Source organism: Panthera tigris, chromosome A3 (assembly GCF_018350195.1).
Source record: "Panthera tigris isolate Pti1 chromosome A3, P.tigris_Pti1_mat1.1, whole genome shotgun sequence".
NCBI lineage: Eukaryota > Metazoa > Chordata > Mammalia > Carnivora > Felidae > Panthera > Panthera tigris.
In genome coordinates this window covers 24,803,555-24,826,976 of record NC_056662.1, presented here as the reverse complement: position 1 = coordinate 24,826,976, position 23,422 = coordinate 24,803,555, and the positions used below count along the sequence as shown (strand labels likewise).

Sequence of the window (23,422 nt, the reverse complement as noted above, 5' to 3'; positions counted from 1 at the left end):
TATTCCATTGTATGTATGTACTGTGTCATCTTTTTTTTTTAGCTTAATTTATAACTTCATTTATTTACTTATTTATTTTAACTCCAGATAAATACCACATCTTCTTTTTTTAATGTTTATTTATTTTTGAGTGGTGGGGAGGGGCAGAGAGAGAGGGAGACACAGAATCTGAAGCAGGTTCCAAGCTCTGAACTGTCAGCACAGAACCTGATGTGGGGCTCGAACTCACAAACTGCGAGATCGTAACCCGAGCCGAAGTTGGACGCTTAACTGACTGAGCCACCCAGGTGCCCCTACATCTTTTTTTATTCATCTATGGATGGACACTTAGGCTGCTTCCATATCTTGGCTATTGTAAATAATGTTGCAATAAACCTGGGTGTACATATAGCTTTTGGAATTTGTGTTTTTGTTTTCTTTGGGTAAATACCTAGTAGTGAAATTATTGGGTCATATGATAATTCTATTTTTACAATTTTTTGAGGAACCTCTATACTGTTTTCCATAGCGGCTGCACCAATTTACATTCCCACCAACTGTGCACTAGGGTTCCTTTTTCTTTACATCCACACCAACAGTTGTTATTTCTTGTGTTTTGATTCTAGCCATTCTGACAGATGCAAGATGATATCTCATTGTGGTTTTGAATTGCATTTCCCTCATGATTAATGATGTTGAGCATCTTTTCATGTGTCTGTTGGCCACCATTTGTATGTCTTCTTTGGAAAAATGTCTATTCAGGTCCTCTGCTCATTATTAAATCAGATTATTTGGGAGGGGTATTTTTGGTGTTGAGTTGTATACATTCTTTGTATATTTTGGATATTAACCCCTTATAGGATATATTATTTGCAAATATCTTCTTCCATTCAGTAGGTTTCCTTGTCGTTTTATTGATGGCTTCCTTCAGTGTGCAAAAGCTTTTTATTTTGGTGTAGTCCCAATAGTTTAATTTGCTTTTGTTTCCCTCATCTGAATAGCTAGAAAAATGTTTCTATGGCTAATGTTAAAGGAATTACTGCTTCTATGTTTTCTTCAAGGAGTTATGGTTTCAAGTCTCACATTTAGGATTTTAATCCATTTTGAGTATATTTTTGTGTATGGTGTAAGAAAGTGGTCCAGTTTCTTTCTTTCTTTTTTTTTTTTTTTTTTTTGCATGTAGCTGTCCAGTTTTGTCTGCACCATTTGTTGAAGACACTGTCTTTTCCCCATGGTATATTCTTCCTCCTTTGTCAAAGATTAATTGACCATATAAGCATGGGTTTATTTCTGGGCTCTCTATTCTGTTCCATTGATCAATGTGTCTGTTTCTGTGCTAGTACCATACTGTTTTGATTACTACAGCTTTGTAATACATCGTGATGGCCATGTTTGTTTTCATCCAGAAATGTTCAGGAAGAGAAATCATAAATACAAGGAACATTGTTAAGCTATTCATTACAATGTATACCTGTTCTGGCACGCAGATATACCTGTGGCCAGAATGAAATGGACTTTAAAATCATCTACCTCTTTTTTTTTCTGATCATTCACCAAAGAACATTTTGACAATCAACTTAGATTCCCTGGTAATGAAATGCTTTCGACAGCAAACACAAATATTTCAGTCACTGGAAAAATATATCCCATGCTAGAATGTAACTCTGTGAGGGCAGGAAATTGTTAATCACAGCTGTGTCCCTAGAACCTAAAACAGTGCTTAGCACAAAGTAGATTCTTTGTGTTCGATGAATGAATGAACATTAGTAAATTAGAATTATACTTTATACCACATTTTCTTGTGAATTTGGTTATTGTAAGTCAATCCTCAAATATCTCTTCCATGCTAGATGCATTAGGAATATCAGATTTCTGGTCTTGAAGGCCAAATATGAGACCTTGAACTCTAGTGCTCTACCACAAGTGTCTGTAAGACCTGATTTGGTTAACCAGCTGACCTCTTTTGATGTCTCCTTGATTCTCTTTGACTTCAATTCATCCTCCATCTAGCTCACAAGTTTTATTTTAAGAAATCCAATCATATTGTTCCCCTGCCTAAAAATCAGTTAATTCTGTTACCTTCAGATAATAGCTATCTACAGTCTACTTCTCCAGCTTTCCTACCACTTTACTCTCTACCCTTCTTTCTACTGCCTATCAGGTATTGTCAGTTCCAGCCACACTGAGTTACTTTATATTTCCTGAAATGCCATTTCTCTGGCTGGAATGTTCATCCCTCCTCTTCCTAGGTGATGAACTCCTGCCATTCTTTAAGATCCAGCTTAAATGTTACTTCTTAAAAGCTTATGACTTCTCTAGAGGGGAAAAGCTGTTTCTTTCTTTCTGATTGTTTTCTCTCTTTCCCCTGCAACAGCCCTTATATATTATAGCTACCTTTGAGATCCTGCAGGGCAGGATCTATGTCTTATTTATCTTTCCTTGCTTCCCAAATACCTTGCACATGTTTCTGAATGCAAGGATCCATATGGAGTGATAAGTATGAGTGCTAATAACTAACTTGCAACAGCTTGAGCTTCTTACACATAGTCTCCTTCCCAAGGAAGAATATGAAACTTCTCAACTGTATCGGGTTTTTGTTGTTGTTGTTGTTTTTAAAAATTTTTAACGTTGATTTATTTTTGAGAGACAAAGCATGAACAGGGGTAGGGCAGATAGAGGGAGACACAGAATCTGAAGCAGGATCCAGGCTCTGAGCTGTCAGCACAGAGCCTGGTGCAGGGCTCAAACCCATGAACCATGAGATCATGACCTGAGCCAAAGTTGGACGCTTAACCAACTGAGCTACCCAGGTACCCCTCAACTGTATTGTTTGAAACAATTGGGTATGAACATAGTCAGGAAAGAAAGGTGCTTTACATACTCTCTTTACGAGTTACCATAAAAGATTTTTTGTCTTCTTGACATATCAGCAGACTCTTAGAAAGGGGTGATTCAGTGCACCATGTATACACTCAGCACCTTGGATTATCACTACTCATTGTATATCTTACTGCCTTTCTCTTGAGAGACTTTGTAACCCCAACACTTTCATAGTGTCTAGTACTTATTGGGAGCACAACAAATGTTTATTGAAAGAATGTATGAATTAATAAATGAAATTCAAAAATTAATTTCTTCCTCTCTTCTTTTGAATAATTAAACCCTCCCTTTAAAAATGTTTGAGGTGCCACTTGCTCTTTAAAGCCTTTTGTAATCATCCCCTGTTATAATTTTACCCTTCTCCATCTTCATGTAGCACATATTATTTACACCATGCTGTCTTGCATTTTTAAGTGCATATGTTCTTTCTTTCTAGCTAGATTGTAAAATTCTTGAGAGCAGGGACTATATGTACTGTTGCATCCTACAGTAGTGTCTTAAATCTAGTAGGATTTTAATACTGCAAATTCTTGGTAAGTTACCCATGGTCATTCAGTGTCTTGTCATCTCAGAAGACTGCAAAACTCTGAAGATAACCTCTGAAGATACTACTTCACATCCATTAAGATGGCTATTATAAAAACAGAGCAAAACAGAAAACAGAAAAGGACAAGTGTTAGCAAGGATGTGGAGAAATTGGAACCCTTGTGCACTGTCAGTGGGAATGTAAACTGGTATAGCTGCTATATATAGCTGTTTTTCAAAATAGTATAGTGGTTACTCAAAAAATTAGAATTACCGTATTATCCAACAATTCCACTTGTGGTATATACCCAAAAGAGTTGAAAGGAGAGTCCCAAAGAGATTTTTGTACACCTACGTTTATAGCAGCATTCTTCACAGTAGCCAATAGTGGAAGCAACCCAAGTGTCTGTTGGTAGATGGACGGAAAAACAAAATGTGGTTATACATCCAGTGGAATATTATTCAGTCTTAAAAATGAAGGCAGTTCTGACACATGTTGCAACATGGATGAACCTTGAGGGCATTATGCTGAATGAAATAAGCCAGTCACAAAAAGACAAATATTATATACTTCCATTTATGTGAGGTACCTAGAGTAGTCACTCTCATAGAAACAGAAAGTAGAATGGTGGTTGCCTGCGGCTGGGGGCAGAAGAAAGGGGAGTTGTTATTTAATGGTGGCAGAGTTTCAGTTTTGCAAGATGAAAGAGTTCTGGAGACTGGTTGCACAACAATGTGAATGTACTGAAATGAAATGTACACTTAAAAATGGTTAACATAGGGTGGCTCAGTCGGTTAAATGTCTGACTTCGGCTCAGGTCATGATTGCGGTTGGTGAGTTTGAGCTCCTCTTCAGGCTCTGTGCTGACAGCTCAGAGCCTGGAGCCTGCTTTGGATTCTGTGTCTCCCTCCCTCTCTGCCCCTTCCCTGCTGGGAGTCTGTCTCGTTGTCTCTCAAAAATGAATAAACATTAAAAAAATGTTTTTAAAAATGGTTACCATTGTGAATTTTATGTTATTAAAAAAGATAACAGCACTGAACAGGGAGTCAAAAGACCGAGGTTATTCTTGGTTGTTTCCCAGTGATCAATGAATCTTGTGCAAGTTACTGTTTTTACTTGTGCCTTGATTTCTTCATCTTTAAACAGGATAATATTATTAATAAAGCCTCCTTGGCTTCTGGGTTTCTGTGAGGACCAAATAGAAAAAAAGAAAAAAAAACAACAACAACAACCAACAACGCTTAAGATAATTTTTTCAGTAGTAGTTTTTCTGGCATTCCAGTGTCCCTGATCTCTTTTAATATTCATCACAAGTTTCACATCCTGTTTTATAACAAAATATTCCTAAAGATGCCTCAGCAATAACCTGTTACCACTTGAAAGGATATGTATACTGAACTCTTAAACTTTGGACTGCTTACCTTATAATTTAGTTCCAGGAACACAGCAAATAAACAGCCTTTATGAGGACTATAGATGACCTAAGATGCTAATTACTAATGTGGTTTAACATTAATTGAGGAAATACAAGCTCAGGATTTTCATGTGAGCATGAGAAAGCTGGTCCCAAATTTGGGAGGTATGAGGGTAATATCTGCTTAGTGTCTACTAAGCATCAGGCTCTATAGCAGATGTCTTACATGTGATATCTCATTTAATCTTCACAAAAGCCTTGATAGGTTAATAATATTATACTCTTTTTTTTTTTTTTGAGAGAGAGAGAGAGAGAGAGAGAGAGAGAGAGAGAGACAGCACAAGCTGGGGAGAGGGGCGGACAGAGAGAGAGAATACTTTTCTTTTAATGTTTATTTATATGAGAGAGAGAGAGAGAACGTGGGGGAGCGGCAGAGAGAGAGGGGTACAGAGGATCCAAAGTAGGCTCTGTGCTGACAGCAGTGAATCTGATGCGGGGCTCAAACCCACGAATTATGAGTTCATGACCTGAGCTGAAGTTGGGACACTCAACTGGCTGAGCCACCCAGGCACCTCAAGAATATTTTTTAAAAAATGTTTATTTATTTATTTTGAGAGACAGCATGCACACATGAGGGAGTGCATGCATGCGTGAGTTGTGGGGGGTGGCGAGAGAGAGAGGGAGAGAATCCCAAGCAGGTTCTGTGCTGGCAGTGTAGAGCCCAATGCGGGGCTTGATCCCACGACCTTCGGATCATGACCTGAGCGGAAATCAAGAGTCAGAAGCTCAACCAACTGAGCCACCCAGGTGCCCCCTATATTCATTTTATGAAAAGGGAAAATGAAGCTCAGAGAGGTTAAGTCATTACCCAAAATCACACAATGAGTGACAAAGATGGAATTTAATTCCAGCTCTGTATGACTGAAGCCCATATTCCTTATATTGTGTTACATTGCCTCTCAAAATATATTTGACTATGCCTATTAGTAATATAGTCAATAATAAATGATATATGTTTATTGTGTATTTATACATTTATGTCAATTGTCTTACTTGATCATTACAAGTAAGATAGGCTGTGTAGGGATAATTGTCACCATTTTACAGATGATGAAAAAGTCAGAAAATAACTTACATAAATCAACCAACGAATGACTGTAACAGCACTTGAAAATAGGTACTGAAATTCTCAGACTCATGCTTTTTCCACATTAGCCTCATGAGAACAGAATTTTATCTTTGAGTTTTCTGGTTCTGAAATTTTTATAGGAGCAAAAGAGTGAGCATCTTGACAGCCTGGCAATTCTTCTTATATATGGACAGATTAAACACATGTGTTCATCCCTATTCCCTTCCCTATTCTCTTTAACTCACTAAAATGACAGTGAGTTAATATTTTAAAATTTATCAGCACAGAAGGACAAAGAGAGTAAGAAAGACAAAAGCAGATGAGGGATATTAACACATATTTGGAAGATGGAAAGTTGAGCTAAGAAAACGATTCCAAATGCTTGAGAGGCATATACTAACAAGAGGCAAGCAAGTTCCTATTACAGAACACTAGAATGTCAGGAGTTGGAAGGAGCAAATAAGAAAGCAGTAGAGATATGTGAGGGGCTGAAAAGGAAGACTGGTTAAAGGTTTATATAAGAAGTTAAATTACCAGGTCCTTTCCTCATCCTGCTCAGTTAAATGACTACCCCTCCATTTCTTTGGCAGAACGCTGGAGTTTATTCTGTGGGGGAAAAAATGAACTAGAGAAGCTCCAGACTGAGATACCAGGCCCAGCTAAAGATTATAGCTGAGGAGACCAGGATGGGAGGATACCACACTGAAAACAGATCACATGAATGTCTACTTGCTAAACGAGGAAACTTGCCAAGCCCTCTCACTCTGTTTCACTCCAGGACTACTGATGGCAAGGCTTATATTCCCTAGGCAGGAGAGCAGAGAATTAATTTTGGGAAAAACTTAAAATTGGATAACCTCAGAAGCAAGATCTGTAGATACTGACACTTGAGGGTTTCCCAACAAAGCAAATAGGTCCCCACTTTATCATCTTACAATAAAGCCCAACAACTGACAAACTCTTCCTCTTAACACAGAGCTTCCAAATACCTTTGTAGTGACTCACTTTTAAATATGAAGGGACAGCAAAGATCACCAAATAGTTGAGATAAACCTTCACCAAGAAAGGCAGCATCAAATTGAAATGGAAGAGGAAAGAAAAGAGAAACTCAGAGGGTAAGAGAGATAATATAGAGGACAGAAGAATATATTTTTAAAAACAATAAGCATCTTCTGAGAGATAGTTATAAGATAGTGCATCCATAAAGTAATGACAAGATGCTCCAAAAAAAGGGATGATCAGAGGATAATAGCTCTAGGAAATTAAAAATATAATAGCAAAAATAAACAATTCAAAGTAGTATTTATATATAAAATTGAGGAATCTCCTGGAAAAGAGAACAAAAATACAGAAATGGAAGATAAGAATGAAAAGATAAATAGAGGATGAATCCATAAGGTCCAACATGAGGCTAACAAGAGTTCTGGAAATATGGAAGAAATGGAGGAAAGGAAATTATCAAAGAAATTATGAGAAGATCTCTGATAATTGAAGGACATGAGTTTCCAAACTGACAACCGACTAAGTGCTCAGCATAATGTAGGGGAAAAAAACAAAATAAAAAACACTATTGTAGGGGCACCTTGGTGGCTCAGTTGGTAAGTATCTTGATTTCAGTTCAGGTCATGATCTCATGGTTCGTGAGTTCGAGTCCTGCATCAGGCTCTGCGCTGACGGTGCAGAGCCTGCTTGGGATTCTGTCTCTCTCCCTCTCCCTACCCCGCCCCCCCCCCAAAAAAAATTTATAAATAAACTTGAAAAAAAGCCACAATGGCACATCATCATGAAATTTCTAAATACAAGAGATGAAAAGAATCTTGGTGATGGGAAGTGAAGAGGGAGCAGGGAAAGGGAAATGCATCATTTATAAAAAGAGTAGATCATAAGAGTCACGTATATCTCAATGTTAACACTGGTTGCTAGAAGACAGTGAAACAGTGCTTTCAAAATTTGGAGAGAATATTATTTTCAACTTAGAATTCTATACTAAGTCATATTATCAATCAAGTGTGGGGGCAATTAAATATATTTTCAGGCATGCAAGGATCAAAAATTTACTACCCATCTCCTCCCATCTTTTCCTGTGACAGTACTGGAGGACATGCTCTACTGAAACAAGAAAGACAAAGATATAAATTTTAGGAGAGGAGATTAGCCAAGGCAAGAGGCAAAAGAAAGTCCCAAGATGACAGCTATACAGCAGACCTAGGGAGGAACAGTCCAGGCTGAAGGAAGGAATGTTTCGGTGGAGTGTTTCCAGTGAAACTGATAGTGTTTGTCTATGTTGAAATAGTTTAGGCATTTTTACATTTCTGGAAGAACTAGTGATAATAATACAGAAAATTTGGCAAACCAAAAACTGAGGCAATTATTAATTCCAAGAACAAAAAGTTGTATAAGAAAGTAAATGTACATAAGAGACTCTTAAAAACTGAGAACAAACTGAGGGTTGATGGGGGTGGGAGGGAGGGGAGGGTGGGTGATGGGTATTGAGGAGGGCACCTTTTGGGATGAGCACTGGGTGTTGTATGGAAACCAATTTGACAATAAATTTCATATATTGAAAAAAAAAAGTAAATGTAATCATAATACAACTCATTATTTTTTTTTGAGAGAGAGAGAGAGTGCATGTACTCACAAGTGGAGGAGGGGCAGATAGAGAGGGAGAGAATCTTAAGCAGGCTCCAGGCCCAGCACAGAGCCCAACGTGGGGCTCAGTCTCATGACAGTGAGGTCATGACCTGAGCCGAAATCAAGAGTCAGATGCTGAATGGACTAAGCCACCCAGGCGCCCCATAATAGAACTAATTGATCCAGGACGCCTGGGTGGCTCAGTCCGTTTAGCATCCAACTCTTGATTTTGGCTCAGGTTGTGGTCTCATGGTTTGTGAGTTCCAGCCCCACATACAGCTCTAAGCTGGCAGTGTGGAGCCTTCTTGGGATTCTCTTTCTCTCTCTCTCTCTCTCTGTCTCTCTCTCTTTTTGCCCCTCCCTTCCCTCCTCTCAAAATAAATGAATAAATTTAAAAAATTAAAAAATAGAACTAATTGATCCAGAATTAAACCACACTTATAGAGTCATAATAAGGTCAACATGGAACATTGATTTAATTTAAAATATTGAGATATAACTATTGGGAGGCTAGAGGGAAGGAAAGTATAAAGTGTTGGATCTTTATCTTATAATAGGTACTTTTTAAAATTTACAAATCAAGAAATAGCAGTATAAATATTTTACTTAGGAAAATGTTGGTAAATATGGAAAGAAGCAAGTAAAAGAGTCTGGGAGGGTGTCTCAGGCTTTGAGGAAGCCACTGGTTTTTTTCCCTCCTAAGACTTGTGTGTGTGTGTATGTGTGTGTGTGTGTGTGTTAAAATACATTCCTGCTTTGTTTTGTTATGAGTCTTGTAGTTCCACATGATTTTTTTAACCACATAAGTTTTGAAGTATTTAATGCATGACCTTGATAAACATTTAAAATATCAAAGAAAGAAAGAGAGAAATAGAGAAAGGAAGGAAGGAAGGAAGGAGGGAAGGAAGAAAAAGAAAAAGGAAAAAAAAAAGGAAAGGATAGGAAAGGATAGGAAAGGAAAGGAAAGGAAAAGAAAGGAAAGGAAAGAAGAAAGAAAAGAAGAAAAGATTTAGTGTCCATTTAGACCTGTTACATAAAATGACATTATGAATTTCCTTTATAGAGAAGTCCTGGAGAAATACTAGAAATTATTTGAGATATTTGAGAAGAATAAAACCCTATTTAGGTTATTGTCTTTGAAGTATTGTGCTTAGTTGGGGTATCACAAATGCTACTCTTCCCAAAAATGGGAGAAATAAGGTGGAATGCTAAAGCATTGCCATCTTCTGAGTTCTCATCAGTGTTACTGGCTGATTTTTTTGAGTTATGAATTCAGTGAATGTCATAGATCTCTGAAACCTCAGAAAGATGTTATCCTCAAGATTAATGTCCTGAGACTGTGTTATATATGGAATTGAGAGATATATTGTTAAGTCTCCATTTTATGACTTATTGGCTATATTATTATTTCTGGCCTTCCTGTTTCTTCTGCTTACTCTGGAAGCTAAATTGCAATGAATGGTGTTCAAAAAGAGCTGCTTTATGCTCAGTCCCTCTGATACTAAACATGCTCTAGTGTACTTATTAGGGATTATTCAGTCTCTTCTATTAAACTGTAAGAACTTCAAAAGTACCAACCACAGTTCACCCTTGAACAATGCTGGGGGTTAGGGGTATTGACCCCTCATGCAGTCAAAAATGTGCATATAACTTTTGACTCCCCAAAGGCTTACGAATAGCCTACTGTTGACTAGAAGCCTTACCAGTAAGATAAAGTCAATTAATACATTGTATATTATGTGTTATATACTATAATCTTAGAATAAAGTAGGCAGAGAAAAGAAAATGTTACTAAGAAAATCATAAGGAAGAGAAAATACATTTACAGACTATACAATATTTTTTCTTTATTATATTTTTATATTTAAATAAAGTTATATCATCATTCTCATATACAGATCACAGATCCACAACAAAGATAGACATTTTACAAAATAAGAACAGCATAATTAAAAGCCTATTTCTATAATTGGGCATTTCCCCCATAAAAAGATTATCTCTGTCTCATATTCTTGAGTACTTTTGTTATTAGAGATATTCCATTTTCAACTTTTACAATTACAATTACTTTTACCATTAGGTCTACAATAACCATTATAGACCTAATGGTTATTTCAAATCTACTCAGAGTTAATGTAGTTCACCATCCCAAACAATGGTTAACTTAGTTACATGAAATCAAGTTCCTTAGATACTAATTTTGAAAAAAATCTAGAGAGGTAAATCTGCTTCACAAACTTACACATGGTACTGTAGGCTCAATTCAAAATATATTAAAGCTGTTCATTTCCTTTTTTTTTTTTTTTTTTAAATTTTTTTTTTTTTTTCAACGTTTTTTTTTTTATTTATTTTTGGGACAGAGAGAGACAGAGCATGAACGGGGGAGGGGCAGAGAGAGAGGGAGACACAGAATCGGAAACAGGCTCCAGGCTCCGAGCCATCAGCCCAGAACCTGACGCGGGGCTCGAACTCACGGACCGTGAGATCGTGACCTGGCTGAAGTCGGACGCTTAACCGACTGCGCCACCCAGGCGCCCCTGTTCATTTCCTTTTGATTATTAGCTTTATTATAGACACTAGTGGGTTAACTGAATTATAGGCTTACATTATAGTTGTTAGCTTTAGTTTAGTGGAACAGTGTAACAGTCCTGACTCTTGTTTGGGACAAAGCTGTCCTCGGAACCTCAGTTTCCAAAACAAGTAGTAGCAGAAGTCATTGTTTTCCAAGAGATTTGGTGAGTAGGGTGGAAGCGATGTGATGATCACATATGACTGATCACACTACTGTAACAGATAGCTGGGCAACTGCTTTACTCTGGTCTGCACTCTCCAACTTCTCTTGGAAGTTTTTCCTAGTCCACCTTAGGTTTTTTTTTTCTTCCCCTGTGTTGCTACTGATGTGTGCCTGTGACTCTCTTGTACAACACTTCCTAGTATTTGGTTGAAGGAAACTTCATTCTTTGTGTTACTGAAGCCAAATATATAAAATCAAGTTTGACTTCTTTCTCTCCCATAGCAAATCTGTCAGCAAATCATACTGACTGTACCTTGATAATAATTCCAGAACCTGAACACTTCCCACTACCTCCACCTACTATTCTCGCCCAAGTCATTGTATCTCTAGCCTGGATTATTTCAATAACTTCATGAATATATGTTCTTTATGCTTCTACCTTTGCCCCTAACAATTGATTATGTTAACCATAATTTAAATCATAGAATTCCTTTGCTCAGAACTCTGCAATGGTTTCCATCATGACCAAGAATAAAAACCAAGCCTATATGACATATGTGTTCTAGTCCATTTTATTTCTTTGCCCTAACTTCCTCTCTTCTATTCTACAATGGCCTTCTTGCTATTCCTGAAGTTGTTTAGGCATGCTGCTGCTGTTGATCCTTTGCCTTAGCTACGTCATCTCCTAGGATACTTGCCCTCAGATATCTACGTACCTAATACACATCCTTCATGTCTTTACTATACTGTATTTTTGATACTGTAGTTTATGTTGTCTGTTTACAAGATGAATCATCTGTTAGTACTTATATCAGTATTGTCTCATATGATACAAAACACTGTAGATGTTATACATATTAATAATACTAGACATCAAAATGAAAAGGTAATGTGAAAAAGAAATTTATATTTATTTACAGGTATAACAATCCATGCATTGATAATGAAGAAGCAGCAATATGGTTGCTTCATGGTAACCTAGCTTGTACATTAATGAATAAATTGTTATAAAAGTTTTATGACATATAGTATTATAGTCATAATACTATATGATAGTATTCATAATATAGTATTAGAAGCATTGTTACATTAAAAAAACTTAATTGTGATGATAGGCTGACATGCAGTTATAAGTATACAGTATTAGAAACAGTATTCATAATACAGTATTAGAAACATTGTTACATTAAAAAAAACTTGATTGTGATGATAGGCTGACATGCAATTATAAGCAAGAGAGACATACTGTTTGGTAATATAATTCTTTGAAAGCAAAGTTATAATATGGTAAGAAAACAAACACATTATTATTTTATATTAAACATCACTCATGTCATGCCTGTGTAGGGATAGGTTATCCACTTCTATACAGATCTTGCACATGAAGAATACTTAGGCAATGAATACTATATGATGAATACTTAGGCAATAATGATGATGACACTAAAACATCTCATACTGTCCTTGCCAACAGTTATTAGGTGTTCACTCACACATGTACACATTAGATAAGCTTATTAACAGCATGATGATTATTTACTATTTATTAAGTGGAAGTATATCAGCATAAAATCTTCATCCTCATTGTCTTCATGTTGAGTAGGCTGAGGAGGAGGAGGAAGAGGAAGAATTCTCTTTCTGTCTCATGGGTGGCAGAGATGGAAGTGGTGGAGGAGATGGATGCAGAGGCAGGAGAGGCAGGCAGGTGTAACTTTATGGAAATACATTATAATTTCTGTCTGATTTTTTTTTCTTTTTCAGTTCTCAAAAATTTTTTTGCTATATGGAACCAATTCTTCTTCCACTGTTTGTTTTAGTTTCAGTGTCCATATCATAGAAGGGTCTATGTCATAAAAGAAGTTAAAAGCAGTCATGAATAATCAGAACCCTTCTGCCAGATTGTCTAATGTCAATTTTTTTTCTGGCACTGCTTCTTCTACGTCTTCTTCCTCATCGTCTAGTACTGATACAGAAACACTCATCCCCATCAAGTCATCTTCTTTTAATTCCTCTGGTGTCATGTCTATTAGCTCTTGAATTTATCCAAGATTCATATCCTGAAACCCTTCACCCACCACATTTTTTATTTTGCCATATCCACAACCTCTTTCATGGTTTCCTTGATTGGCTCTGTTGTAAATCCTGTGAAGTCATGCACAATATCTGGACACAGTTTTCTCCAGCAGAAATGTATTATTTTGGTCTTTAATGATTTTCACAGCTTTTTCTATAACAACAATGGCATCTTCAATGGTATAATTCTTCCAGACTTTCATGATGTTCTCTTTATCAGGGTTCTCTTTCATAGCATTGACTATTCTTTCCATAGAGTATTGTGTCTAATGAGCCTTAAAAGTCCTATGACTCCCTGTTCTAGAGACTGAATTAGAAATGTTGTATCTGGGGGCAAGTAGAATAGTTCGACACCTCGGGCATTGAATTCATGGGGTTTTGGGTGGCCAGGGTATTGTCCAATATCAAAAGAACCTTAAAAGACAGTTCATACCAGCAAGGTGCTTCCTGACTTTAGGGACAAAGCATTGATGGAACCAATCCAGAAAAAGGGTTCTCATTGCTCAGGCCTTCTTATTGTATAATCACAAGACTGACAGCTGGTGTTTATCTTTTCCCTCCAAGGATTGGGAACTAGCAGCTTTATAGATAAGGGCAGTCCCCATCATAAACCCAACTCCATTTGCACAAAACACTATCCCTTCCTGCCTTAAATCCTGGTGCTCACTTCTTTTCCTTACTAATAAATGTCCTTTGAGGTATTTTTTTTTCCAGAATAGGGTACTTTCATCTTCATTAAAAAAAACTGTTCAGAAGATAGCCTTTATCTTCAATGATTTTTTTTTAACTTGAGAGAGAGAGAGAGAGAGAGAGAGAGCATGCACAGTGCAAGCAGGGGAGAGGGCAGAAGCAGAGAGATAATCTCAAGCAGGCTCCATGCTGAGTGTGGAGCCCAACACAGGGCTTGATCCCACGACCCTGGGATCATTGATGATCTGAGCCAGATCATCTGAGCCAGATGAACTGAGCCAGAATCAAGAGTGGGACGCTCAATGCAGCCACTCTGAAAAACAGTATGGAGGTGCCTCAAAAAATTAAAAACAGAATTACCCTATGACCCAGCAATTGCACTACTAGGTATTTATCGAAGGATACAAGTGTGCTATTTCGAAGGGGCACATGCATCCCAATGTTTATAGCAGCAGTATTGACAATAGTCAAAGTATGGAAAGAGCCCAAATGTCCATTGACTGATGAATGGATAAAGAAGTTGTGGTATATATGTATACAATGGAATATTACTCAACGCTCAAAAAGAATGAAATCTTGCCATTTGCAGCAACATGGATGGAACTAGAGTGTATTATGCTAAGCGAAATTAGTCAGTCAGAGAAAGACAAATATATGACTTCACTCATATGTGGAATTCAAGATACACAACAGATGAACATAAAGGAAAGGAAGCAAAAATAATATAAAAACAGAGAGGGGGACAAAACATAAGAGACTCTTAAATACAGAGAACAAACTGAGTGAGGGTTGCTGGAGGGGTATTGGGTGGGGGGATGGGTTAAATGGGCAAGGGCATTAAGGAAGACACTTGTTGGGATGATCACTGGTGTTACATGTAAGTGATGAATCACGAAATTCTATTCCTGAAATCATTATTACACTATATGTTAACTAATATGGATATAAATTAAAAATAATAATAATTTAAAAAAAGAGTGGGACACTCAACCAGTTGAGCCACTCAGGTGCCCCATCACCTCAATGATTTTCTTAGTGGTATCTGGGAATTTGTCTGCTGCCTCTTGGTCAGCAGAAGCTGTTTCTCCTGTTACCTTGGCATTAAAAAAATTTTTTTAATGTTTATTTTTAAGAGATAAAGAGAGACAGAGCACAAATGAGGAGGGAGAAGAGAGAGAGGGAGACACAGAATCCAAAGTAGGCTCCAGGCTGTGAGCTGTCAGCACAGAGCCTGATGCAGGTTTCGAACCCGCAAGATCATGACCTGAACCAAAGTTGGCGCTTAACTGACTGAGCCACACAGGTGCCCCTACCTTGACATTTTTTAAGCCAAACCTCTTTCTAAAATTATCAACCCATCCTTTGCTGATATTGAATTCTCTAGCTTTGGATCCTTCAGCTTCCTTTTGCTTTAAGTTGTCATATAGTGACTTTGCTTTTTCTCGAATCAGAATCTGTAGTAGGTATTCCTTTCTTATAGCAATCTTGTATCCACATAAGAGCTGCATTTTCGATACAAGATAAAAAGGTATTTTGCAAAAAATGAAAGGCTTTTGCGCCTACTGTCATAGCTGCAGCAATGGCTTTAGGAATTTCCTTTTCTTTCTTTCTTTCTTTCTTTCTTTCTTTCTTTCTTTCTTTCTTTCTTTCTTTCTTTCTTTCTCTTTTCTTTTCTTTTTACAGTGGTCTTTACACTGAATTCATTTTTCTTGAAATGGTGGCAGCTGCAGCTGCTGAATTCAGTCTATGGGACATATCAAGCAATTCAACTTTTTCTTACAATGTCATGACTTTGTTCTTGGGAGCACTTCCAACATCACTAGTGGCACTATGTATGGGTCCTATGGTGTTACTCAAGATTCATGGTGTTGCACTAAACACATGAAAAACACACCAGAACTGTGAGAGATCACTTTTTATTGAGATTGGCAATTTACTGGAGAGATGAATTGCGCATACAGATCATACACCATTTTAAATGGATATTAGCAACCCTTGACCTCACTGCAGTAGCAACAAGAGATGGCTATAAAACTATTACAGCAGGGGGCGCCTGGGTGGCTCAGTTGGTTAAGTGTCCGACTTCAGCTCAGGTCATGATCTCACGGTCTGTGGGTTCAAGCCCCCCGCGTCAGGCTCTGTGCTGACAGCCCAGAGCCTGGAGCCTGTTTCAGATTCTGTGTCTCCCTCTCTCTCTGCCCCTCCCCTGTTCACACTCTGTCTCTCTCTGTCTCAAAAATAAATAAACGTTAAAAAAAAATTAAAACGATTACAGCAGTACAATATATACTACAGTTAATTTTATGCTGTTATGATTTAACACTGCAGCTTTATGTTGCTTACATTTCTTGACTGTGGATGGCACCACGTATGGTCTGTAAGTATGTGCGTTAGTTTTGATAAATTTTAACTTTTTGTAATAGACTTGTGTATATTTTGGGGGGAGTACCTGATAAAATAGACTAATACCTACATGTATTTTATGCATTTGTGACATACATAGCTTTTAAATTTTTTCAATATTTTTAGGCTACACAGTATACCTGAAGTTTTTTTTTTTTTTATTTTACTTTTTATTTTTTTTAATTTACATCCAAATTAGTTAGCATATGGTGCAACAATGATTTCAGGAGTAGATTCCTTAGTGCCCCTTACCCATTTAGCCCATTCCCCCTCACACAACCCCTCCAGCAACCCTCAGTTTGTTCTCCATATTTATGAATCTCTTCTGTTTTGTCCTCCTCCCTGTTTTTATATTATTTTTGTTTCCCTTCCCTTATGTTCATCTGTTTTGTCTCTTAAAGTCCTCATATGAGTGAAGTCATATGATTTTTGTCTTTCTCTAACTGACTAATTTCACCTAGCATGATACCCTCCAGTTCCATCCACGTAGTTGCAAATGGCAAGATTTCATTCTTTTTGATGGCCAAGTAATACTCCATTGTATATATATACCACATCTTCTTTATCCATTCATTCATTGATGGACATCTGGGCTCTTTCCATCCTTTGGCTATTGTTGATAGTGCTGCTATAAACATGGGGGTGCATGTGTCCCTTTGAAACAGCATACCTGTATCCCGTGGATAAATGCCTAGTAGTGCAATTGCTGGGTCGCAGGGTAGTTCTATTTTTAGTTTTTTGAGGAGCCTCCATACTGTTTTTCAGAGTGGCTGCACCAGCTTGCATTACCACCAACAATGTGAAAGAGATCCTCTTTCTCCGCATCCTCGCCAACATCTGTTCTTGCCTGAGTTGTTAATGTTAGCCATTCTGACAGGTGTGAGGTGGTATCTCATTGTGGTTTTGATTTGTATTTCCCTGATGATGAGTGATGTTGAGCATTTTTTCATGCGTCGGTTGGCCATCTGGATGTCTTCCTTGGAGAAGTGTCTATTCATGTCTTTTGCCCATTTCTTCCCTGGGTTATTTGTTTTTTGGGTGCTGAGTTTGATAAGTTCTTTATAGATTTTGGATACTGACCTTTATCTGATATGTCATTTGCAAATATCTTCTCCCATTCCATCGGTTGCCTTTTAGTTTTGCTGATTGTTTCCTTCACTGTGCAGATTTTTATTTTGATGAGGTCCCAGCAGTTCACTTTTGCTTTGGTTTCCCTTGCCTCCAGAGACGTGTTTACTAAGAAGTTGCTGCAGCCAAGATCAAAGAGGTTTTTGCCTGCTTTCTCCTCAAGGATTTTGATGGCTTTTTGTCTTACATTTAGGTCTTTCATCCATTTTGAGTTTATTTTTGTGTATGGTGTAAGAAAGTGGTCCAGGTTCATTCTTCTGCATGTTGCTGTCCAGTTTTCCCAGCACCACTTGCTGAAGAGACTGTCTTTATTCCATTGAATATTCTTTCCTGCTTTGTCAAAGATTAGTTGGCCATATGTTTGTGGGTCCATTTCTGGGTTTTCTATTCCGTTCCATTGATCTGAGTGTCTGATCTTGTGCCAATAGCATACTGTCTTGATGATTACAGCTTTGTAGTATAGCTTAAAGTCTGGGATTGTGATGCCTCCTACCTGCAGGTTTTTTTCAAAGTGTCACAAATCACAAAAAAACTTTCCAGTATGTTTATTGAAAAAAAATCCATGCAAAGTGGACCCACACAGTTCAAACCTGTGTTGTTCAAGGGTCAACTATATATCTTTGCCTCTGAAGTTTCCCACATATCCTATTATTACTGTTCTCAGTTTCTAATAAGCAATAAATCAATGTTTCCACAGATTTGTTGACTGGTATTGTGAGGAAAATATTTGTCATTAAATGTTCCTGTAATTCTGTACTTAGAAAAGACAGAAAGTGCCATGTACTCCAGGAAAATTCTATTTTCGTTGTTAACTTTAGGCTTAAATTGGGGCTAAACAATAAAGTAAAAACAAAGTAATATGTTTTCTTCCAAAGGAAGAGTTCCTTAATCATTTATATTTTTATAAGACAGATTTTATCTAAAACACAGGAGTACCCCCACAGATTTGGTAAACTTAATTCCTATTCTTACTTCTATTCAGTTCTTATGAGTGTTGACAGAAGAATTTGTCACCCATATAAACAAATAAAAGTATGGCATAGTAGGATGAAGCCTGATGAGGGAGATATAAAGAGAGTTTTTCTGACCTGGAAATGTATAAACAGAGTAAGACTTCATTTGTTTAATACCTAGAATATTAGAACTTCAGATCACCTTCAGAAATTTAAAATACACTTTAGGAAAATAAAAATAAAATAAATATAAGTAAATTTATGATGCTAACCTTTTCGTATATTTTAGAACATAATTTTTCAATTAAGGCTATATTATTATGCCTAATATTTATTGAATGCTTTCTTTTGAACACTCTTCTAAGCTCCTTAATATATTATCTTATTATTATTTTTTTACTAGGCAAAGAACTTTGTTAACCTTGTTTCAAACTTTATCCCCAGGCTTCTTCAGCTTAATTAGCAGCAAAGAATGAATTGTGTATAAGCAAAAACTGAAAAGAGCTGCAGTGTCCAAGGGGCTTGGGCTTCAAAATATTAGAGATCTAGATTTTATCAGATCCTTGAACAAAATATTTAAAAAGCAGTCATAATGTAAAATAGCAGCTCCCAGTAATTGCTTCAAATTTTTTCTTCTTCAGAAGTTGACTCAATTCAGTTTGCTTCATTCTTGGAAGCTTCATCAAAATTCTCCACAAGATCTGGAACTTTATCATCATCATCATCTCCAGTAGCGAGTGGTGCCTTTCCATCCACAGATTGTTTGGGCAGAGCTTCAGCCAATCTTCTTAAACTAGTCAGACTGTCTGCACCAAGTTGGTTTAAGATACTGGGGAGCATTTCTGTCAGCTGCTTTGTCTCAGCATGGCCTGTAATGGTGAAAGCGTTTGCCTGAACTTTAGGGTTGTTAAAGTGGATCACTGTTCCTTGGTTTGTGAGTATATTCATTTCTGCAATACCAGATATTATTTACCCCTAACTTCTTTAAGGAGAACTGAAGTTTTTTATCATATGCTGTAGCTGTTCTACGAACCACCTTCTTCTTTCAGGGAGCAGTTCCTTTCCCACCAATGCACACTTGTGCTTGCAGTTTGGCAAGTTTCTACTGGTTCATGATAGTTTCTTTCATCTTGTTGGAGTGGATGTGGGCCATGCGGGGGACTAGGGCTGGCGCTCAGGGGTCTCAGGTGGACCAGCTGAGATTAGGTGTACACATGTAGGGACGCAAGATGGCAGCTAGAGATTTTTTTTTTTTTTTGGTCACAAACAACCCTGTTAAATAGGTATCATCATTATCCCCATTTTACAAAATAAGAGACTAAGTAATTAAATACCATCTTCCAGATATGATCTGATCAGTTCCTAGGTATTTTACATCTTTTTTTTTTTTTTTTTTAAGTAGGTTCCACATCCAGTACAGAGTCCAATACTGGACTTGAACTCATGACCCTAAGATTATGACCTAAGGTGAGATCAAGAGTCAGATGCTTAAATGACTAAGCCACCTAGGCACCTGGATATTGTACGTCATTTAAATATGACCACTTTTTTTTTCTTTAAAAAAATTTTTTTAAATGTTTATTTATTTATTTATTTATTTTTTTTTGACAGAGAGAGAGAGGCAGAGCGTGAGCAGGAAAGGGGCAGAGAGAGACACATACACAATCCGAAGCAGGCTCCAGGCTCCCAGCTGTCAGCACAGAGCCTGACATGGGGCTCAAACTCACAAGCTGTGAGATCATGACCTGAGCCAAAGTCTGACCCTTGACTGACTGAGCCACCCAGGCACCCCCTTTTTTGATTTTTATAGCAGCTATGTCATACTGCTAGTTTACCTTTGAAGGGGTTTTTTTTTTCAGTCTGGTTCTAACTCACCATTTTAGTTATATCTCCTATCTTGATGTTAAACATTAATGCTAAAGACATAGATTACGTACCTTTCCCTAATTTGTTGATAAAAATGTTGAAGGGACAAGGCCAAGTGTGGCCCATTACCATAGACCTTTGTCCAGGTCACATGGTCCTTCTATGTAGACAGCTACAAATTCAACTAACTGTACTGCTCAAGTAGCACCTATTTCTCCTATGTATCACCACTGTCACCATGAGATAATCTGTCAAATACAAATCTGAAATCAGGATACATCATACCTAACTAATGGAGGATGTCTTTCATCTGTTTGCCAGCTACATCCATAAAAGAAATGTAATTTATTTGGTATGACTTGTTTTAATTAACTCATACCCATTTCTATATTTTACCTTTCTCCAAGTGTTCACAAATCATCTGTTTCATTTTAGGGTATTGCAAAGAATTAAAGTCACTAACTGGGCTGTCATTTCTAGAAATCATTTTTCCCCTATGTGTAATAATTAAGGCCACCTTTACATTTTTCTAGATTCCTTATTGTCCTTGATTCCTGGTGATTACTGGGAGTAACTCTATGATCTCACTGGTAAAATCTGTAAGAAACTTGGAATGAAATTCTAAACTATAAGAATTGTCCTTCTTAGGAATGACCTGAACCTTCCTTACTATCTTATTTTCTAAATTGCACTTCAGTTTCCTCATAATGGTATTAAACTCCTTCCATTTTAAGATTGTTCTTCTTGGTGGAGCCATCTGACCTGGTGGCTTTTATTATTCTCCTACCTATATAATCACTTTTTGGCCTCTTTATTTCTAGCTTCCTCTAAGTATTTCTTCTTAGGTTCCTAGTTTCCCAACATACACTGCTACTTCTTTCCTATTAGATAACTCTTCTAAACAAAAAATATCTTTGGATCACCTGGGTGGCTTAGTCAGTTGAGTGTGTGATTTCAGCTCAGGTCATGATCTCACAGTTTGTGGGTTAGAGCCCTGCATTGGACTCTGTGCTGACAGTTCAGAGCCTGGAGCCTGCTTTGGATTCTGTCTCTTTCTCTCTCTCTCTGCCCCTCTCCCACTCAAGCTCTGTCTCTCTCTCTCCTCAAAATAAAAATAAACATTAAAAAATTTTTAAAAAATATGCCTGTATGTAGCCTTATTCTTTTTTTAAAATTTGTTTGTTTGTTTGTTTGTTTAGAGAGAGAGAGTATAAGCAGGGGAGGGCCAGAGAGAGAGGGAGAGAGAGAGAGACTCCCAAGAAGGCTCTGCACTGACAGCACAGAGGCCTGTGCAGGGCTCAAACTCACGAACTGTGAGATCATGACCTGAGCTGAAACCGCGAACCGTGAGATCATGATCCGAGCTGAAACCAAGAGTCAGATGCCCAAACGACTGCCATCCAGGCACCCCACATGTAGCCTTATTCTTTTTGAGAAATCTCTTTTCCTTCCTCAAGGTCCCTTCCACCCAATAACCTCACAAAGCAATAGTCTCTTTCTCCTCTGAACTTTTATAGTACTTTATTTATGTCTGTATTTTTATATTATTTGTCATGTTCTTTCTAACATTAGAGTTGTCTGCACTCATTTCCTGTTTACTAGAATCTAAACCTCTTAGGACAAGAACCAAATTTTACACCTTTATGTATTCCAGTTAATTTAATACCTGCACATAATAAATACTCAGGGAGTGTTTGTTGAATTAATGGAATAGACAAATGAATAAATGGAGTCCTATCTGCTGGTGTGCTGGAGCCAGCTCTTACTGGCTTTTGAATGCTAATTTTCAGAAATTTTGCTACAGTCTGTTAAACAGTTCGTAGCTTGAAAACTGGCCATGGTAGAATTATTTATACCACTGTTTTGTTGCACATCAAAACAGAGCTTTTTTTCCCCCCTGGAAAGCCAATTATTGTTAAACATTTATATTATTATCAAACATTTACCAGTATACCGGTGGTTCCATTCCTCCATACTAGAAAATTGTATATACCTCTTTGAGTTAAAATTAAACATATGGCTCAGTTCGAAGAGTGTCTGACTGTTGATCTCAGGGTTGTGAGTTTGAGCCCCATTTGGGTGTAGAGATTACTTAAATAAATAAAACTTTAAAATAATTTTTAAGTTTACTTATTTATTTTGAGAGAGAGAGTGCAAGTGGGGGAGAGGCAGAGAGAGAGCGGGAGAGAAAGAGAATCCCAAGCAGGCTCCACACTGTCAGTGCAGAGCCTGATGCAGGGCTCAAATTCACGAACCCCGAAATCATGACCTGAGCCAAAGTTGGATGCTTAACCAACTGAGCCACCCAGGTGCCCTTTAAATACATAAAACTTAAAAAAAAATTAAACTTGGGGCACCTGGGTGGCTCAGTTGGTTGGGCAACTGACTTCGGCTCAGGTCATGATCTCGCAGTTTGTGAGTTTGAGCCCCGCATCAGGCTCTGTTCTGACAGCTCAGAGTCTGGAGCCTGCTTCAGATTCTGTGTCTCCCCCCTCTCTCTGACCCTTCCCTGCTCATGCTCTGTGTCTCTCTGTCTCTGAATAATAAATAAACATTAAAAAATTTTTTTTAAATTAAACTTATCATGAAAAAAGCTGAAAGACTTTCTAAGCCATCTTTTCCATTTACAACATTTTACAGTAAGGAAACTGAGGACCAGAGAAGTGAAGCAGTTTGTGCATGTCACATGTCCAGGTAGTGGCAAAGCAGAAACTAGATTCCCCCTCTCCAGTCTTCCACTCATTTCTTCTTTTCATACTACCACATTGACTTCATTTTTATGCTGTTTATCCTCGCTTTGTTCCTTGGTATAGCCCTAAATAAGGCCAAAAGTATTGTTCTAAACATAATAATTTTTAAGGGTGTCAGTGAACAGAATACAGCTTTCTCTTCCCTTTTGTTTCTTTGCAGACAGATTTAAATTAACACATTTGTTTTGGAGAAAGAGTTGATCCTGCTTCTGAGTGTTACAGGCTAAGGAAAAAAAAAGTTTTGCCTTTAATGTTTCCTTATTGGC

The 23,422-nt window shown here is 37.5% G+C and overlaps 1 protein-coding gene and 1 pseudogene across 1 annotated transcript in view; one reads left to right on the top strand and one right to left on the bottom strand.

Moving 5' to 3' along the window:
- The window catches only part of LOC102964376 (agouti signaling protein), a 160,690-nt gene that overhangs the window by 5,557 nt on the left and 131,711 nt on the right, over positions 1-23,422 (top strand). The window lies entirely within an intron of this gene.
- LOC102962763 lies at positions 19,195-19,654 on the bottom strand (annotated as a pseudogene).